At 45.3% G+C, this 18,168-nt stretch overlaps 2 protein-coding genes across 4 annotated transcripts in view; one reads left to right on the top strand and one right to left on the bottom strand.

Moving 5' to 3' along the window:
• The window catches only part of GGPS1 (geranylgeranyl diphosphate synthase 1), a 37,106-nt gene extending 20,267 nt beyond the window's left edge, over positions 1-16,839 (bottom strand). Inside the window, exon 1 of one of the 3 annotated variants that reach the window (XM_077289133.1) lies at positions 16,529-16,839. The gene's annotated coding sequence lies outside the window, so the exon portion shown is untranslated. Of the gene's footprint in view, positions 1-5,419; positions 5,438-16,528 lie in introns of those variants that run through there. The other 2 variants (XM_077289132.1, XM_077289131.1) reach the window with 2 other exon arrangements.
• Positions 16,840-17,371: 532 nt separating this feature from the next.
• Positions 17,372-18,168, top strand: part of ARID4B (AT-rich interaction domain 4B) — a 367,662-nt gene continuing 366,865 nt past the window's right edge. Inside the window, exon 1 of the mRNA XM_077289130.1 lies at positions 17,372-17,684. The gene's annotated coding sequence lies outside the window, so the exon portion shown is untranslated. The remainder of the gene's footprint in view (positions 17,685-18,168) is intronic.

The following is an 18,168-nucleotide window of genomic DNA, read 5'->3' as shown; positions in this document are numbered from 1 at the left end:
AGGGGGTGTTCCGATGTGCAGCCCACCGCTGCGGGGGTGTCCAGCGGTTCTGCCCAGTGCTCCTGTGGGTGGCTCCGATGCTGCGGTGGATGCCCAGCCCGATGCTGCTGTGGGGGGGGGGATCTACTGACATTTTGTAAAAAGCCAGAGACCCCGCAGTGCCACGGTTTCATGTGCGGTGGACTCCGAGAAAATGGCCAACGGGGGGGGGGTTTGGGGGTGTCTGTTGCGGCACATGTGCAGATGGAGATCTCGGCATCAAGATCTCAGCGCTGAGAGCTCATCTGCCGGGATCTCCATCTGCACATGCGCTGCCCCCTGCAGCCATTTTCCTGGAGTCAACCACACAGTAAACCATGTAACTGCGAGGGGCTCTGGGCTTTCACAAAATGTCAGCAGAGCCCCCAGCAGCAGCACCGGACCAGCGACACCCGCAGCAGCACTGGGCAGTACCGCAGGACACCCGCGTAGCACCACAAGACACCCACAGCACCGCCGTGCACCCCCTCATCCCAGCCTGTGGCCTGCAACAACGGTACCGGTAAGGTATACACGCATTAGAAGACGCACCCCCATTTTCCTGCCAAATTTGGGGGGGAAAAAAGTGCGTCTTATAATCCGAAAAATACGCTAAGTGGGGAAAAAAAGGTAATTTTCACATATGGTTATGCAATTCTGTCAATCTTCCGAGGGTTAAAAATGCTCACTACATCCCTAGATGAAGTCCTCAATAGGTGTAGTTTTGGCTGTTTTGGCATGTCAGGGGCTCTGCAAATGTGACATGGCATCCACAATCTATTCTAGTCAACATTGTTCTAAAGAACTCAATTGGCTCTTCTTTCCTTCCGTGCCCTGCCATGTGCCCAAATAGTAGTTTTCCACAAGATATGGAATATTGGCACACTCAGGAGAAATTGCACACACACACAAAAAAAAAAAAATATTGTATGGTCAATTTTCTCGTTACCCTTGTGAAAATGCAAAATTTAAAGTAACATTTTTGTGAAAAGTAAAAATTTTCTTCCATATTGTTTTAAATTCGAAGCAAGCGATGGTTAATAAACTTCTTGAATGTGGTTTTGAACACCTTGAGAGGTGCAGTTTCTAGAATGGTGTCACTTTTTGAGGGGCCTATATGTCAGAAAATGCCCAAGTCACTTCAAATGTGATGTGGTCCCTTAAAAAATAAAATATGGTTTTGTAAATTTTGTGGAAAAGTAAGAAATCGGTGGTCAACTTTTAACTTCCTAACAAATAAAAGAATGATGCTTCAAAAATTGTGCTGATGTAAAGTAGACCTGTTGTAAATGTTATTTATTTATTATGCATGGCTTATATAGCGATATCATATTCGGCAGGGCTTTACATACATAATCGTGCTCCCCCAATGGGGCGCTCAGTCTAGATTCCCTATCAGTATGTCTTCGCAGTGAGAGGAAACTGTAGAACCCAGAAGATTTGAACCCAGGACCCCAGTGCTGCAAGGCAATAGTGCTAACCACTGAGCCACCGTCCTGCCATATTTTCTGTGTGACAACTCTGACTTCTAATTAAAATTAAAAGTTTGAAAAGTGCTAACATTTTCCAAATTTTCAACAAATATCCAATTTGTTTTGCAAATAAACGCAAGTCATATCAAAAAAATGTAACCACTATTCTGAAGTACAATATGCTACAAAAAAAAATAATAAAAAAAAATCTCAGAATCAGTGAGATAATTTGAAGCATTCCAGAGTTATTACCACATAAAGTATTTAGAATTAAGAGTCCTCAGTGGTTGATACCTTTTAAATGGCTAACTGAAAAGATGGTAACAAATTTTTTCAGTTAGCCATTAAAAGGTATCAACCACTGAGGACTCTCAATTCTAAATATTTTTCTATCTACTGGCTAACACGGTACCAAGATATATTTCTTTCCTGTACCACATAAAGTGACACTGGTCAGAATTCTAAACTTTGGCCTGGTCAAGAAGGTGAAAACAGCTGTGGAGGTTAAAAGGGGTTAAGGGAAAAGAAAAATGTAAAAGATTTAAAAAAAGTGAAATTTTTGACAAAGTTTAATATCACAAAAAAGAAAAAAAAATCTCAGTATCACTGGTGTATGTAGAAGCATTTCAGTGTTAATACTACAAAAAAATGACAATGATCAGAAGTCAAATTTGGCCTGGTCAGGAAGGTGAAAATAGGCTTTGGCGTGGAGAGGTTAATGATCTAGAAGACAAAAATAATAGTTTCTATTTTTGCAGAGGACACCAAGCAGTATAGTGTATTCTATAGAAGATGTTCAGAATTTGCAAGCTAACGTGGAAAAATTAAGTATTTGAATCTCATGTGCCAAGTCTATGTCCTAAGTCAAGTTACGCACCTTACAAATAATGTGTGGCATATGTTCTAGAGCAGAGGGCCACATTATCAATTTGAGTCGCTCTTAAGGCTGCAATAAAACTTAGAGGGGTTTTACCATTTGAGACATTTCCAGTATATCAAGATTTTATGCCATGACTGATAGATAATCCAGAAAGTGCAACTTGCACCCATGGGAAGGATTATTACTAACCGGTAATTGGATTTTCTAGACCCACGACAGAATCAAGGAGAAAGAGGATCCGGTCCCAAGGACAGGAAACCTATGGCTTTAAAAGGCAGACCCTCTCTACGCTTCAGTGGATTAGAGCTCATGAAAGGTACTCTTCAGTTCATTTAATAGACAAATATTTACTTGTTTGGCAATATAGATATACTCTTGCATATTTACCACCATTTTCCCCCATATATATCTATACTTTTTTTTTTTAATGAAGTGGGTCTGGAAAATCCAATTACCAGGTAGTAATTATTCTTCCCCCAAAACAGCACCATGGACAGATTACAGAGGAATCCCTTAACCCTGCTGTTGTCTTCGGTCAAAAACAACCGATTTTGAACTTTAATATTTAAAAAAAAAAATTCAAGATGCGGTTCTGAAACTTGTGGTTGATTGACTTTTCCTCATTTGAGGGGTTCTTACTATGCGTATTTTTATATATATTTTTTTATGTTTACTTTTTGCTCCACAATTTTTTATACACTTGTACTCTTTGGTCAAAAATGACCGATAGCCTTTTATAGTGATCTCCAGCCATTTTATGAGTAAAATAAAGGAGCTATAATCTCATTTTGGACTATATATTACATCTACTACTATTTATCAATTTATTTAGGTCCTTTTGGTCCATGCAGATTTACACATACATTATTATTAGTTATAGTTTACAGTTGGATGAATCATTTTTGTATGTGCAAATATGCAATATGCATAAATATTCCAATAAAGCCATGTCAAATGTTTTGACAAAAAAAAAAAAAAGTAAGTTTTTCTTTCCATTTGTTTATAAACAACCAGGTTCACATACAATATAATACTGCAAAAATTATTCAATTAAAACACTTAAATTAGCTAAAACTCAAGACTTTATTAGGTCCGGTCAAAAATTACCGGAAGATAACAAGTGTATAGTGGTAACCAGGAGAAAAGCAGGGTTAAGGAAGGACCACCGCTTGCAGGACTTGCCTCTAGTGATAAAGCGAATGTGCTCTGATAAGGTGTTAGCCGAGCATGCTCAGGTGCTAACCAAGTGTCTTCGGCGTACTCGAAAAATACACTGCTCAAAAATAAATAAATAAATAAATAAATAAATAAAGGGCACACTAAAATCCCACATCCTAGATATCACTGAATGAAATATTAAAGTTGTAAATCTTTATTCATTGCATAGTGGAATGTGTGGAGAACAATAAAACCCGAGTATTTGTTCGTGTTCAGAGATTTCATTTTCATCACCTCAGCTGAATGATTTACAGCTATTAGCCAGGCTGAGTACATGTGGGGTTTGCCTGGTTGCTAGGTAATCCCCACATGTAATCAAGCAGGCTCCTAGCTGTAAATCATGCTGCTGAGGCGATGAAAACTTTATCTCCGAGCAGTCAAACACTCGGAGACCACCCGAACGTGCTCGGGAAAACCCGAGCAACGAGTACACTCGCTCATCACTAATTATCAACGTAAATAACTAATATCCCATGGAGGTCTGGAGTTGGAAAGATGCTCAAAATCAAAGTGGAAAATGAAGTTACAAGCTGACCCAACTTCAGTGGAAATGCCTCAAGACAAGGAAATGATGCTCAGCAGCGTGTGTGTGGTCTCCACGTGCCTGTATGACCTTCCTACAACGCCTGGGCATGCTCCTGTTGAGGAGGGCCAGTCCATAGCTTCAATGCCTTCATCTTGCAGGAACTGCTGACACTCCAGCCACATGAGGTCTGGCATTGTCCTGCATTAGGAGGACCCAGGGCCAACCGCACCAGCATATGGTCTCACAAGGGGTCTGAGGATCTCATCTCGGTACCTAATGGCAGTCAGGCTACCTCTGGCAAGCACATGAAGGGCTGTGCGGCCCTTCAAAGAAATGCCACCCCACACCATTACTGACCCAGTGCCAAACCGGTCATGCTGAAGGATGTTGCAGTTAGCAGATCTCTCTCCACGGCGTCTCCAGACTCTGTCACGTCTGTCACATGTGCTCAGTGTGAACATGCTTTCATCTGTGAAGAGCACAGGGTGCCAGTGGCGAATTTTCATACTGGGAAATGGGTAAAAATGGCACCAAAAATGTGCCCCACAATTTCTGCTGAATGTAGAATTACCCCGTATGTGGCTGTACAATACTACATTGCCATACAGAGAGACTCAGGAGTGACAGAGCCATTTCCTCTTGGGGCACAGCTTTTCCTAGAATAGTTTGCGGACTCCATATACAGAGCCCCTAAGTGCGAGAAGAGCAGAATCTCCTCTCAAGTGAGCCCATTTTGGAAATTATACTCTTTGGGAATTTATCTACAGGTGTAGAGACAATTTTGACTCCATGAGTGTATTTCAGAAACAAGCAGAAGTGGATGTTGCCAAGTGGAAATTGTAGTGCCCAGAACATTGTGCCCAGCTCATGCACCAGTAAATTAGGCAGGCTGTCATAGCTACAGAAATGCCACACATGGACTCTAAATGTGTCGTTTATGCACTGTGGTGCTCTGAAAGGAGGGGGGCATTTGTAAGCACAGGATTTGCCAAAATATACTTTGAGGGGGCGAGGAGCCATTTCTCTTTTCCAGAGACTTTGTACTACTAGTAACTTGGAAGCCCCCTATACTTCCAATAATGGACCTGACTGTGGACTAGCTTTTCTTTGTGGATTACTTTGAAGCTTTTGGGGACATTTTACATAATGTTTGGGATAACATGTATCCTGTATTCTACGCTGAGCACTTAGTTTGGGGATTCCATCTAAATCTAAGTGACATGATTTAGATGAAACCCCCCATGGAACCATTCTCTATACTGAGGCAGGAGAGTTACTTTGGACTCTGGCCTCTGTTTAGTTTACCTTTTTTTCCCCAGAGGTGTACAAAACTGTTGCTGATGGCACTTTAATGCAAGCCTTAAAAAAAAAAAAAAAGACAACACCGGATCATAGGCCAGACAGCGTCCACAGGGCCTCCATCTGCCTCATCATAGGGAATCTTCCGTCGGGGATTCCGTCGGAATCAAGTATTTCAGAAAATTTCAAGGAAACTCCGATGTAAGAACTCAGCGTAGAGCACAGGATGTGAGCTGAGCCTTACTGCGATCTTTGGGAGGAAGAATGAACTAATCAACAGCAGGTCAAGAATTGGTTTTACTTATTTCTTAAGCAGTTTCTCATGTGGTCTAAGTGATTAGGCAAGTTTATTCTTCGGATCGGTGTGATTACAGCGTTCCCAGATTTCTGTAGGTTTTTTTTTTTTTAAAGGTTTGGCTGCTGTCACACACTAGATTTTGCATCGTCCTATTTAGAGTCCTCTAATTTTTCTATATTTCAGCTGAGTGTCATGTTAGAGCTTGTCTTTTGAAGGACGAGTTGACTGTTTATTGATACCATTTTCGGACACATGACATTTTGATACCCTTAAATTCCGATTTTTGTGAGGCAGAATGAACAAAAACCATAAATTCAGGATTTTTTTCTTTATGATGTTCCGCATGTGGTAAAATTGATGAGGCAGCTTTATTATTCAGGTCAGTACAATAACAGCGATAACACAGTTATACAATTTTTTGTGTGTTTTGGTGCTTTTACACAAAAAAACAATTTTAGAAAAACCAAATTAATTATTTTTGCACCTCTTTATTCTGACAGCTTAACTTATAGCTTATTTTTCTGCTGATGGAGCTATACGGTGACTTGTTTTTAGAGGGACAAGATGACGTTTTCAGAGATACCATTTTTATTTAGATCCACCTTTTTGATCCCCTTTCATTCCACTTTTTATTCTACGGTATGATGATAGTTTTAGCCTAAGCTGTATTTTTTTTTTGTTCACTAAAGGGGTTAATTAGTGAGACAGTTTTATAGGTCAGGTCATTCCGGACACGGCGACAGAAAATATGTACTTATTTTCCAGAAAAATATTTATGGGCATAATATATTTTTACTTTATTTTGTGATTTTTTTTTTTTTTTTTTTACTTTGTCCCACTATGCGACTTTCATGACAAATAGCCGGATTACTTACGGTAATGCTCTTTTAATGAGTCCATGACAGCACCCACTGGAGAGATAGGGATCCGCCCCAAGGAACAGGAAACCTACAGAGACATAAAAGGGGGCGGTCCCCCTCTCCTCCTCAGTTTAATTTCAGAGTACCCGGAGGACCGCCAGTGTTAGTCAACCATTACAATGTATCATCAGAATATAAACTTCATAGAAGTAATTACATTGGCTTTTATTAGGGAGGGATGTGACTGGGTGCTGTCATGGACTCATTAAAAGAGCATTACCGTAAGTAATCCGGCTATTTACCCTTCGCCATGACAGCACCCACTGGAGAGATTTCCAGAGACCAACACCTAGGGGGGGGACCACCGTGCTGAGGATAGTCCTGCCAAAGTGTAGGTCAGAGTCGGAAGACAGGTCAAGCCTGTAGTGATTATAGAAAGTGGAAGGAGCCAACCAAGTTGCAGCCTTACATATATCCTCGATTGGCACGTTCCCTTTTTCGGCCCAGGAAGAAGCCATGGCTCTGGTGGAATGAGCTTTGATACCCTCCAGAGGTTCTTCATTTTTCATGGAATAGGCCAACCGGATGGCGTCTCTTATCCACCTGGATATTGTTGCTCTTGTGACTCCATATCCTTTCTTTTTGCCCTGGAAGGATATGAACAGAGCCCTACTCTGCCTCCAACTACTAGTTTTCTCAATATATTGCAAAACTACTCTCCTGACGTCTAGAGTATGGAATTTTTGTTCTTCAGGAGTAGAGGGGTCTTTAAAGAAAGTAGGAAGATGTATCTCTTGTGACCTGTGGAACTTCCCTGCTACCTTAGGAAGGTATAAGGGGTCTGGTTTTAAGATTAGTCTGTCATGAAATGTGAGAAGGTAAGGTTGATCTATCGACAAGGCCTGAATGTCGCTGACTCTTCTAGCCAATGTTAAGGCTACCAAGAAGGCTGTTTTTAGCGACAAGTGTTTCAAAGATGCTGTGTCTATAGGCTCAAACGGAAATTCTGTTAGAGAGTCTAAGACTAGATTTAGATCCCAAGGAGCTACCCTAGGTATGTGGACAGGAGTAACTCGTTCACAGGCCGTGATGAAGCGGGATACCCATTTATTACCAGCAATATTATGGCCATAGAGGGCACCCAGAGCGGACACCTGGACCTTTAGTGTGTTAACCGACAGACCTAACTCTTTCCCTTTCTGTAGAAATTCTAGTATAGATTTAATTGGGACTTCAGAGGGGTTTGAACTAGTATGGAACTGAAGAAAACTTCTTCCATATTTTGGTGTAAATTTTTGTTGTAGATCGTTTCCTGCTAAGCAGGAGTGTATCAATTAGGCCTTTTGAAAACCCCCTGGAATTTAATATCTGCCTTTCAAATTCCAGGCCGTCAGGTGGAAGCTGTCCACCTGACGGTGGAAGAAAGGTCCCTGAGAGAGAAGGTTTGGGATTGAGGGAAGGACCCAAGGATCCGTCACCGACATTGACCGCAGGCACGAGAACCATGGTCTCTTGGGCCAGAATGGTGCTATCAGTATTATCCTGGCCTGTTCTTCCCTGATCTTCCGTATTACTTGTGGAAGCAGAATTATCGGAGGGAAAGCATACGCTAGCTTGAATCGCCAGGGTGGTTGAAGAGCATCTAGAATGTCCGGGTGATCTGCACGGGACCGAGATGCGAATTTCTGGACTTGTTTGTTCTGTTCTGTAGCGAACAGGTCTATTTGGGGCTTGCCCCATAACAATGTTATTTTGTGGAAAATGTGAGGATTGAGACACCATTCTCCTTGATGAAGAGTGTGTCGACTTAGAAAGTCTGCTTGTTGATTGTTCTCTCCTTTGAAGTGGACTGCCGAAAGGGACAACAGATGCTTTTCGGCCAGGATTAAGGTACTGTTTGCGGAAGACATTAGAGCGTCTGATCTTGTGCCGCCTTGTTTGTTTAAATACGCCACTGTCGTAGTGTTGTCTGAACAGATTCTGACGTGGCTTCCTCGTAGCTGTGGAAGAAATTGACGCAGTGCATAGTTTACCGCATTCAATTCTTTCAGGTTTGATGAATATAAATCCTCATTTTTATCCCAGGTTCCCTGGCAGAATCTATCTCCCATGTGTGCGCCCCACCCGTGGGGACTAGCGTCCGTAGTTATCGTGTGGGATGGTGATATTACCCAAGGGACACCCCCTGCTAGGTTGTTTTTATCTAGCCACCACACTAAGGAGGATAAGACTTTCTCGGATAAAGTTATTTTTGATTCAAGGTGCCCCAGAAATTCTCTGTTCCCGAAGTATCTGGTGTTGCAACGTTCGGGTATGAAGTTGTGCCCACTGAACGGCTGGAGTACAGGAGGAAAGGGATCCTAGCAAGGACATTCCTGCCCTCAGGGACATTTGAGGTTTGTGAATGGCCGCCATTACTTTACCCTCTATAAGAGATATTTTTTCTTGGGGAAGTAGACATTTTTGTTTTATGGAATCTAGATTGAACCCTAAAAATGTCTGAAGAGAAAGTGGGATGAGTCTGGATTTTTTATAGTTGACGATCCAGCCCAGGTTTTCTAAGGACGAGACAGTGTCAGCTAATCGTTCCGCACACTGAAGGGACGAATTCCCTACAACTAAAAAATCATCTAAGTAGGGAATGATTAAGGTGTCTCTCTGGCGAAGGTAGGCCATTACTTCTAACATTACCTTCGTGAAGATCCTAGGTGCCGTGGAGAGACCAAAGGGCATGGCTGTATACTGGAAATGATGAATCTCCCCCTCAAGAGTTACTGCCACTCTTAAGTATTTTTGATACCTGCTATGGATAGGGAGATGGTAGTAGGCATCTTTTAAATCAATGCCGCCCATTTTACAATTTGGAAAAAGGAGCTTAATGGCCGATCTAATAGACTCCATTTTAAACGTATAATTTTTAATAAACGTATTGAGTTTTCTAAGATTTATAATTGTTCGAAATGAACCATCGGGTTTAGGGATTAAAAATAACGGAGAGTAGAACCCTCTACCCTCTTGTCCCTTTGGCACCCTAACTAAAACATTTTTAACTATGAGACTTCGAATTTCCAGTTCAAGGGCCTTCTGTTGCACTGGTGAGGAAAGGGCTGTTAAAATAAAAGAGTCATGGGGAATTTGGAGGAATTCTATCTTCATTCCTTCCTTAATAATATTTAGCACCCAGGAACTTGACTTGATTTTTCGCCATTGGGGAAAGAAAAATTTTAACCTACCCCCTACTGGGGTGTCTGGTGTTTTAGAATTTATTGTCCCTACGGAAGGGGGGGCCTTTAAACATAGTGCCACCCTGTTTTCCCTCTCTTGTGGCCCATCGTGACGATCTTTCATTTTGTGTTCTTTTCCCGAACGGCCTCTTCCTAAAGGTCTTCCTATAGAAAGGAATTGAGGGGTCAGGGAAGGCTTTTTTCCTCTCCTTCGCTTTTTTGAGGATCTCGTCTAATGCTTTCCCAAACAAAAACTCACCCTCACATGGAATAGCACAGATCTTAGCCTTTGACTGCGTATCCCCCTTCCAGCTCTTCATCCATAACGCACGTCTGGCATTGTTAATCAGACCCGCTGATCTTGCTGCAAGGCGAAGAGAGTCAGCTGAAGCATCGGCCATGAATGCTGCTGCACCTCTAATTAGTGGTATCGCATCCCGCAATTTTTGTCTGGAGACCCCCTGTTCGATCTGTTGATCCAGCTGATCAATCCAAACAAGCATGGATCTAGCTGTGCACGTGCTGGCAATTGATGGCTTAAATATGCCCGTGGAAGCTTCCCATGATCGTTTTAGTGACGATTCTGCCTTCCGATCTAGAGGATCAGAAAGTAGGCCCGCATCCTCGACTGGTAGAGCTGACTGTTTTGAAGTGGAGGCGACTGCAGCGTCCACCTTAGGAATTTTTGTCCATGAAATTAACTCCTCATCATTAAAGGGGTACTTCCTTTTGGAGGCTGACGGGAGAAAACCTCTCTGGTCCTGTTTCTCCCACTCCCTCTTTATCAGTGCCTTAACCGCAGGAATTACTGGGAATGCTCTTCTCTTCCTCTCTGCCAATCCTGCAAACATGATGTCTTGTGCAGTTTGGTCGTCTTTTGCATCCTCACAACCTATTGTATTCCTGATGGATTTTACTAGGTTGTCCACCCCATCAAGGGGAAAACAAGCTCGACCCTCAATGTCCGATTGTGTCGAGGAAGAGGATGATGCCTGCGAGGAGTCTGAGTGGATAACGCCTTCCTCCTCGGACTCAGAGCTGGATACTGCCTTTTCTTTACCGGATTTTTTTTTGGGGGGTACTGGTTTGTGAGATGGCCTGTAATTCTTCTCTAATTATGGCCCGTATATCTGTGACCGACATAGATGGACTCTGCATTGTTTCAGTCATACATTGATTGCAGAGTTTTTTGGGGTGGGAATCTGGGAGAGGCTCGTCACATAACGCACACTGTTTGTGTTTAGATTTTTCTCTCCTTTTGGCCTGGGTGAATAAGACATTTGTGGAAAAGTGTGTCAGCTTTATAGGCAGAGGGGAATTACACTCACCCAGTGAAGCTGTACGGTACCGAAATAGGAGGTTGCGACTTTCTGGATCTTGAATCCTTGGTCTCGCTCCTGTGGCTGGCATCTGAGGACCTTCTGCTGGCTGGCTCACCTGCTGGGTCCACTGTCTTGCCTGGGGACGACATGTGCGTTTGCAACTATCCCCTTTTTATAGGCCAAGATCCGGTCAGCTTTTTTTTTTTTTTTTTTTTTTTTTTTACATACCCCACAGCGGTGTACTGCGCATGCGCGAAACCGCGCTTTTCCTCACCGCTGTGTGGGTGACCCGGAAGTGCTCACCCGCCCGGGGCAGTATGGGGATCTTTTTCACCGCTACCACGCACGCTCGGCCGTCATCTTGCCCGGCCTGCGCTATGGAGCGGTGTGCCGGCTGCCGCTGCAGCTGTGCCTCAGATCCCGGACGTCATACCTGTCGGTCCGCGTCTGGAGCTCCTTCAGGGCCGCACCTCTGCCGCGTTGCCTCGTGGAACCGAGCGGCCTCCCCGGACCAGGCGTTCCACATGCCGGCCAGACGAGGGGGGAACCGTCTAGCGGAGTCTCCCCCGACGCTGCTTCTGGACTGCATCCCCTGCCGTTCTCGCGGAAACCGCACAGGCGAATGCTTCTTGCCCAGGTATGCTGTAGCTCGGAGAATCCAGAGATCCTGTCCCCTGGGAACAGGAAAGGAGGAGAGGGGGACCGCCCCCTTTTATGTCTCTGTAGGTTTCCTGTTCCTTGGGGCGGATCCCTATCTCTCCAGTGGGTGCTGTCATGGCGAAGGGTAAAATTGCTTTGCTATGGTTTACAAACTGTCAGCGCTGCAATGACAAACTTGCTAGATCATGCTCTGCGTATGATCTAGCATGTTTGCTAGCTCTGGTGACCCGGATAACGACATCGGGCCACCATGGCAATGATCGGCCCCTCGCAATGACGTCAGAGGGCTGGCTCCCTCTTCCTGCTAAATGCTACAATCAATATCGATCACAGCATTTAGCGGGTTAAAGTGCCAGCATTGGTGCACTGCTCCTGGCACGGAGTGCTGGGTGTCAGCTGTCAGCGTTAGCTGACACCTGGTGGCGCACCCTTCTGTGTGCGGGCGATCACCATGACGTGTATATACACTGCATAGCTCGGGAAGTACTTCCCGGCCATGACGTTCCGTATTTTTAGGATTATAAGACACTTTTTTCCCCACCAAATTTGGGGGGAAAATGGGGGTGCGTCTTATAATACAGATCTACCTTACCGGCAGCAGGCTGGGACGAGGGGGTGTTCAGTCCTGTGGGGGGCTCTGTCGACATCTTGTGAAAGCCCAGAGTCCCCGCAGTTACATGGTTTCCTAAGCAGTGGACTGGACTCCGGGAAAATGGCTGCCGGCAGGGGGTGGCGCATACATAGATGGAGATCTCAGCACCAAGATCTTGGGAGATGAGATCTCAGTGCCTAATAGGACTGTTGCAGGCTATAGCCAAAGGAACTTCTAACTGACATTAAAACAGAAAACATGGGGCATATAATCCACAAAGAATTACAAAATAATGTATTTTTAATAAATATTATACAGTATACAAGGCAATACATCTATCAGAAAAACTTATCAACGACAGAGATATTCAATTTAGATCTTACGTGCGCCAAAATATGGTGTAACCCCACAGAACACAGACAAAGGGAAATAGCCGTAAAGGGAACCTGTCACCTATTGTGTCCCCCCGCTTCCTTGTAGATTGTAAGCTTGCGAGCAGGGACCTCACTCCTAATGTCACTGTTTAAATTGTCTTAACTTGTACTGAATTTATTGTCTGTACATGTCCCCGCTTAATTGTAAAGTGCTGCGGAATGTGTTGGCGCTATATAAATAAAAATTATTATTATTATTACTACTACAGGTGCTTCTCACAAAATTAGAATATCAGCAAAAAGTTAATTTATTTCAGTTCTTCAATATGTGAAACTAATATACACTGTGTGCAGAATTATTAGGCAAGTTGTATTTTAGAGGATTATTTTTATTATTGATCAACAAATGTTCTCAATCAACCCAAAAGACTCAAATATCAAAAGCTTAATATTTTTGGAAGTTGGAGGTTTTTTTTTTTTTTTTTTTTTACATTTGGCTATCGGGAGGATATCTGTTTGTGCAGATAACTATTACTGTGCAGAATTATTAGGCTACTTAATAAAAACCAAAAATATTCCCATCTCACTTGTTTATTTTCTCCAGGTAAACCAATATAACTGTACAAAATTAAATAAACATTTCTGACATGCAAAAACAAAACCCCAAAAAATTAGTGACCAATATAGCCCTCTTTCTTTATGATGACACTAGCAGCCTTCCATCCAAAGATTCTGTCAGTTGCTTGATCTGTTTACGACCAACATTGCGTGCAGCAGCCACCACAGCCTCCCAGACACTGTTCCAAGAGGTGGACTGTTTTCCATCCCTGTAGATCTCACATTTTATGAGGGACCACAGGTTCTCTATGGGGTTCAGATCAGTTGAACAAGGGGGCCATGTCATTATTTTTTCTTCTTTGAGACCTTTACTGGCCAGCCAAGCTGTGGAGTAGTTGGAGGCTTGTGATGGAGGATTGTCCTACATGAAAATCATGTTTTTCTTGAACGATACCGACTTCTTCCTGTACCACTGCTTGAAGAAGTTGTCTTCAAGAAATTGGCAGTGGGTCTAGGAGTTGAGCTTCACTCCATTCTCTACTCGAAAAGGTCCCACAAGTTCATCTTTGATGATACCAGCCCATACCAGAACCCCACCTCCACCTTGCTGGCGTCTGAGTCGGAGTGGAGCTCTCTGCCCTTTACTGATCCAGCCTCTGGCCCATCCATCTGGCCCATCAAGAGTCATTCTCATTTCATCTGTCCATAAAACCTTTGAAAAGTCAGTCTTAAGATATTTCTTGGCCCAGTCTTGACGTTTTATCTAATGTTTCTTGTACAAAGGTAGTAGTTTTTCAGCCTTCCTTACCTTGGCCATGTCCCTGAGTATCGCACACCTTGTGCTTTTTGTTGTTCCAGTAATGTTGCAGCTCTGAAATATGGCAAAACTGGTGGCAAATGGCAGCTTCACGCTTCATTTTCCTCAATTCATGGGCAGTTATTCTGCACCTTTTTTGCCCAACACGCTTCTTGCGACCCTGTTGGCTATTTGCCATGAAACGCTTGATTGTTCGGTGATCACGCTTCAAAAGTTTGGCAATTTCAACACTGCTGCATCCCCCTGCAAGACATCTCACAATTTTGGACTTTTCAGAGCAGCCAAATCTCTCTTTTGACCCATTTTGCCAAAGGAAAGGAAGTTGCCTAATAATTAAGCACACCTTTTATAGGGTTTTGATGTCATTAGACAACACCCCTCCTCATTACAGAGATGCACATCACCTGATTTACTTAATTGGTAGTTGGCTGTCAAGCCTGAACAGCTTGGGGTAGGACAACATGTATAAAAAGTATCATGTGATCCAAGTACAACTTGCCTAATAATTCTGCATACAGTAGATTATATAGAGTCATTAAAAACAGAGTGATGTGTTTCAAGTGCTTAGTTCTGTTAATGCTTACAGCCAATGAAAACCCAAAAGTCATTATCTCAGTAAATTAGAAAAATTAACAAAAAAAAAAAAAACACCTGCAAAGGCTTCCTATGCGTTTAAAAAGGTCCCTTAGGGTATGTGTCCATGGTCAGGATGGCCAGCGGTATCGCCGCAGCGGCGAAGCCGCTCGGCGCTAAGCCCCGCCCCCTTTCTGGGACGCGATGATGCCGGATGTGTTAACTGTACACATCCGGGATCATCGCTCTCTCCCATAGCGCCCTGTGATATGCCTTGCGGGGACGATGCGTCCCGCAAGGTGTACGGACATGCTGCGATCTGAAAAGACGCGCAGCATGTCCGGAGTCGCAGGGAAGACAGATGCGGGTTTCCACGCATAGTGGAGACGGGATTTCCTAAAATCCCCTCCACTATGCTGGAACATCTAGACGCTGCGTGTTTGACGCTGCAGCTCTGCGCAGCGTCAAACACGCAGCGTTTACTGACCGTGGAAACTCACCCTTAGTCTGTTTCAGTAGGCTCCACAATCAAGGGTCAGACTGCTGACTTGACAGATGTCCAGAAGGCAGTCATTGACACACTCCACAATGAGGGTTAGGCTATGTGCACACGTCAGGATTTCTTGCAGAAAATTCCTGAGAAAAACCTGAAATTTTCTGCAAGAAATCTGCAAGCGTTTTTGCCGCGGTTTTGACGCGTTTTTTTCCGGACATTTCCCAATGCATTTTATAGTGGGAAATCTGCAAAAAAAACGCAAAATTAATGAACATGCTGCGTTTTTACCGTGATGCGTTTTTTTCGCGGAAAAAAACGCATCATGTGCACAAAACATGCGGAATTCATTCTAAATGATGGGATGCATAATGTATGCTGTTTTTTTGCGGTTTTATAGCGTTATCGCGAAAAAAACGCGAAAAATCAGCAACGTGTGCACACAGCCTAAGGCTGGTTTCACATTTGCCTTCAGGAGGGCTCCGTACTCACTCCCTGAAGCTCCGCCTACTTCTGTATGCGTCCTGCATTGCCCTGCGTACCTATCTTTAATATTGGGTACGCAGGGACATGTGTTTTATGTGGATGCGTCCGCATGCGGCAATTTGACATGTGCGGCGACTGCACGGAAATGCGAAATACAAGCCCACACACCCCTCACTAGAGCTACATGCTCGCCCACACTCCATTAGAGCTAAATGCTCGCCCACACTCCATTGGAGCTAAATGCCCACACCCCTCCCCACACAGGGCTACATGCCCCATTAGAACTACATGCCCACCCACGTCCCATTAGAGCTACATACAACACCGCTCCCCACTCACACCGGGCTACATGCCCGCCCACGCCCCATTAGAGCTACATACCCACCCATGCCCAATTAGTTACATGCCCGCCCACACCAGGCCACATACCCACCCACGCCCTATTAGAGTTACATGCGCGCGCACACACACACACACACACACACACGCACACACGCACACACACAGGGCTACATTGCCCGCCCACTCCACTGCAGGTTCTAAGGAATCCAATAATGCTGATGTGAACAGAGCCTTGTAGTAAAGTGATGGGTTTCTGATGCACCTAGCATTTTTGAAGCCCTGAGCAATCCCTCTAACACTAAGCACCAGCTATGTCAGACCAGAAGTTACTGTGCTCTGTCCGCTCACATGTCCCACCCCACCCCATGTCCCACCCCACCCCACGTTCCACCCCACCAGTCTCCAGACCCTGCATCAGGGTATAAGCTCGAACCACCCTCGTGTAATTGCTAACTGACATAGGAAAAGCCCACAGTATGCCACCAGTGGGGTGCCACAGTAGGGCCCGTAACTCACCCGTCACGAGTCCTGAGAAGTACCCCGCACACTCCACACCCGCCTCCCACATCCGTGGAGGAGGCAACACTCCTTCTTCTGACCTGCGCAGTACCACGGAGAAAATAGCGTAGAAGAGGAACGGAGCCTTTACCGCACCGGCTTGTGGTGTTTGCTCTTGGGACTTGTAGTTTATGTTAGCCAGCAAAACGTCCTAGGAAGAGAGGCCGTCTAACCTGTATGGACTACATTTCCCGTGATACTACAGGCCCTCCTCCTTAGAGCCAATGGCAAATGTAGGCGGAGTCTCTTTGCCGCCCAATGAGAACACTGTAGGGGCTGACCTAAGGCTGACAGTTAGAGCAGTCGTTGGGTGGAGCTAGGAGGCTTGGGATGACGGCACGGCTCGGTGTGTGAGGTGGGAGGGGGAGAAGCGCTCGGCAAGACGCGGACGAGGTCGATGATCGCGCATCTCCTGTTCTGTAACCTTGCGCTTCCGCAACTAATGGATCTACATTAGGGACTGGTGGTGGAGCAGGTGCGGCATTGTCTGCTACACACGGCACGGGAGAATCCGGTGACATGTAATGGTCACTGGCGCTGGCTCCTCTCTGCACGGTGCAGGAACAAAAGGGAGGAAGCAGCGAGCAGCAGGGTCCTCAGTGCGGCGCATCCCGGGGGCCTCCTCGCCGTGTGCCCGGGCACTGCTGTGACACGGGAGCGGCGGGGCTGGGCTGCCTCCATAGCGGGCATTCCATGTGAGGGCAGCCTGTGCTGGGCGGTGGGCAGCCTGTGCTGGGCGGTGGGCAGCCTGTGCTGGGCGGTGGGCAGCCTGTGCTGGGCGGTGGGCAGCCTGTGCTGGGCGGTGGGCAGCCTGTGCTGGGCGGTGGGCAGCTGGTGCCCGGCAGCTGCTGGTTTCTCTCCCCCTGCTCTCCATCATCCCCATCCGAGGCCTGCTGCACCGTCTGCTCTGCTGCCTTCGGGCACTCACTGCTGCTAGAAAGCCCTCACAGCTGGCAGCCGCCACTCTGCTCCACCCAGGCTGCTGCAGAACCTCTTTCCGGGCCGGTGTGTGATGAGGCTGGAAGTTCCCCGAGCCGCTGCCCATTACTGATGGCTGCTCCGATGTGACAAGTCTCTGGCGGCATCTCCCGAGCCCATGGCTGGAAACACACCAGTAAGTTCCGCCAGCCCTTTGTTTACGCGGTGATGCTGATCTGTGTATGCGGGGCCGAGGCGCCCGAGTCATGTCAGTGTGATCCGTGGCTGGTCCCTGTGCGCGGTGTGGGAGGCCGGTATAACGGGTGCCATGACAATGGCCGGGTGATGTGCTGCAGAGTATCGCAGTGTATCTGAGCCGGCGGCACCTGCAGCATGTAGCCCACTGTATGGATGGCCTCTATTTACACAAATACTCCAACATTGTTTCCTTTTTCCCAAGTAGTAACTTTCTGCCCACAAAGCATTTCCTGCTGTTATGAGCCCCATCCAGGCGCATTGGAAAGTGATGTCAGTGCAAATCTGGCACAAAATTGCACCAAAAATGTCACTTTTTACTGAAAACCCCCACGCTTGCAGTGTTCTTCCCGGGTATGCTGAGATTATTATATTCCTACATGCACAATTAAATATTTTCCATTAAAATGAGCCAGTACTGTATA

The sequence above is a fragment of the Ranitomeya variabilis genome, chromosome 2 (genome assembly GCF_051348905.1).
Source record: "Ranitomeya variabilis isolate aRanVar5 chromosome 2, aRanVar5.hap1, whole genome shotgun sequence".
Classification (NCBI taxonomy): Eukaryota; Metazoa; Chordata; class Amphibia; order Anura; family Dendrobatidae; genus Ranitomeya; species Ranitomeya variabilis.
Note: the sequence above shows the minus strand (reverse complement) of the source record. Positions and strands in the feature narration are given on the sequence as shown.